This window comes from Pteropus vampyrus, unplaced genomic scaffold (assembly GCF_000151845.1).
Source record: "Pteropus vampyrus isolate Shadow unplaced genomic scaffold, Pvam_2.0 Scaffold681, whole genome shotgun sequence".
In the NCBI taxonomy this organism is placed as follows: Eukaryota; Metazoa; Chordata; class Mammalia; order Chiroptera; family Pteropodidae; genus Pteropus; species Pteropus vampyrus.
The window spans coordinates 1,030,349-1,033,285 of NW_011889462.1; the positions used below are offsets into that span (position 1 = coordinate 1,030,349).

At 38.5% G+C, this 2,937-nt stretch overlaps 1 pseudogene; it reads left to right on the forward strand.

The window, feature by feature from the left end:
* Window positions 1-652: 652 nt before the first annotated feature.
* Window positions 653-1,617, forward strand: LOC105309200 (annotated as a pseudogene).
* The last annotated feature ends 1,320 nt before the right edge of the window (window positions 1,618-2,937 follow it).

A 2,937-nucleotide genomic window follows, 5' to 3' on the forward strand; every position in this document is an offset into this window, starting at 1 on the left:
ACTTAAGTATATAAAGCAATTATTGAGGAACATAAAGGGAGAGGTCAACAGTAATATAGTAATAGCGGAGGACTTTAACATTCCATTGATATCAATGGATAGATTATCCAAAAACCCCTAATAATTCATTTATAAAATGGGCAGAGGACTTGAATAGACGTTTCTTTAAAAAGAACATACATATGACCAATAGATACATTAAAAGATCTCAACATCACTAATCATCAGAGAAATGCAAATTAAAACCACAATGAGCTATCTTCTCATACCTGTCAGAGTGGCTATCATCAATAAATCAACAAACAGCTAGTGTTGGTGAGGACATGGAGAAAAGGGAACCCTTGTACATTGTTGGTAGGATTACAAATTGGTGCAGCCACTATGGAAAACGATATGGAGTTTCCTCAAAAAATTAAAAATAGAACTACCATATGACCCAGGATTTCCACTTCTGGGTATATATTCAAGGGAATTCAAAACACTAATTCCAAAAGATACATGCAACCTTATGTTCATTACAGCATTATTTAAAATAATCAAGATATAGAATTGTTAATCATTAGACTAATAGATTAGAAGTGGTAGGATCTGCATCTGGGAAATATGGTGGTGACAGTGGCAAGGGGTTATTGGTGGGGACTTATAGGGGGCCATGACCCTGCCTAGGGTGTCCAGGAGACCCTCGGTGCTGCTGCTGCCTGTGAAGAGGAAAAGTGTTGCTGATCATATGAATCCCACTGTCAGACCACAGAATGATGCGGTCCACAACCAGCTCTTAGCTTTTTTTTTGTTCGTTTCCACTTACATAAAATATTTTTCCATCCCTTTACTTTTAGTCTTGTGTATATTTTGATTTGAATTGAGTCTCTTGTAGATAGCATGAGTCTTGTTTTCTTATTCATTCAGCTTCCCTATGGCTTTTGATCAGTGCATTTAATTCATTTACATTTAATATGATTATTGGTAGGTGTGTAGTTATTGCTATATTATTATTCATTTTCCCATTCGTCTTTTGGAGAATACTTGGCAGAATCTTGCTCAAGTATGTCTAACAAGTTCAGGTGTCCTACTTCAATGAGTTAGAGATGTATTTATCCTGATGGAGTAAGCCTAGTGCTGACTTACCTCAGGGATGACACCCACATACAATTCAAATCCTTGGATGACTTGAAGGCAGTGTATGTCTCTATCAGGGCAAAACTGTCTTGAAATTGTACAACCTGCTCTCTCTGTGCTTCAACTCCTGGATTTGTGTGCAGATGTATATAGATGAGCTGACATCCATTGAGTTTACTGTCTCTGTAACCAACCGGTAAGAGAGGGAGATTTGGGACATGTTTGGAGTATTCTTTGCTAACCAACCCTGACCTAAGAATTATCTTGACAGACTACAGTTTTGAGGGACATCTTTTCTAGAAAGATGTCCCCTGTCTGTCTACACTGAGTTATGCTGTGATAATGAGGTGAAGTGAGTGGTGGCCAAGCCAGTGGAATTGACCCAAGAGTACCTTCCATAAGTTTGACCAGAGCAGCCCATTGGACGCTTTCCCTGTCTATTACCAGTTCCCTGAGAGTCTCAAGCTTGAAGCCAGAGACAAGAAACCTGAACCCATGTAGCTAGAGGAAAGACAGGTCGATCTTAGAAAGTGCCTCATCTATAACTGAGTATTTATGTAAATAAAATCCTACTTAAAACTCAAAAAGAAGAAGAAGAAGAAGAAGAAGAAGAAGAAGAAGAAGAAGAAGAAGAAGAAGAAGAAGAAGAAGAAGAAGAAGAAGAAGAAGAAGAAGAAGAAGAAGAAGAAGAAGAAGAAGAAGAAGAAGAAGAAGAAGAAGAAGAAGAGGTACGTATACACAATGGAATATTACTCAGCCATAAAAATGAAATCTTACTATTTAGAACAACACGGATGGACCTAGAGAGTATTATGTTAAGTGAAATAAGTCAAACAGAGAAAGACACATATCATATCATCTCATTTATGTGTGGAATATAAAAAACAAAATAAACAAACAAAACAGAAACAGACTCATAGACTCAGAGAACAGCCTGATGGTTGTCAGATGGGAGAGGAGGGCTAGATGGCTGGGTGAAAAAGGTGAAAGGATTAAGAAGTACAAATTGGTAGTTACAAAACAATCACAGAAATGTAAAGTATAGCATAGGGAATATAGTCAATATTGCAATAACTATGTATGGTGCCAGGTGGGTAGTAGACTTATTGGGGGGAATCATTTTGTAAGTTATATAAATGTCTAACCACTGTGTTGTGACCTGAACTAATGTAATATTGAATGTCAACTATAATTAAAAAATAAAAATTACTAAATTAAAAAGTACAAAATTTGAAAAAAAAATTAAAAGCAAAACAAAACAAACATACAAAGATCCCAGGCAAAGTTCAAAGGCAAATAACTTCTCCCTGGGGGAGATGTTGTCATATATATAATAACTAGAGGGTCATTGTCTTTACTGTATAAAAAGTTCTTATAATTCAATAAGGGGATGAACATGAGTTGAAACAGAAGTAGTTACATTACAGAGTAAGCAGGCAGGCCAAGAGATCCTGGCTTGTAGTAAGGTGATTGTTGAGTAATTTTTGTATTTTCTGTTTGCCCTCTCAGGAAGCCACTCCTAATGGGCAGCCACTCCTTTGAGAGCCTAATGCCCTGAATGGATGATGCTGGGTGTCCTGGGAGGATAGGCAGAGATAAGCAGAAAGGGTGGAGGGGCTTCTCAAAGGTTGGCAGGAGTGCAGGGGTTGGGGTGCTACACCAGCAGAGGGATCCAAAGTCTTGTTCCTGTTCAGGGAAGCAGGCATTGCCACTGGGGCAGGAGGGACTTATGACCAAGGTAGGGTAGAGCAGTAAGAATTTCAAACCTGAAGGGTCCCCAGATGCTAGGACCTTAGAGGTCTCTGTGGGAACCAGTGTAGG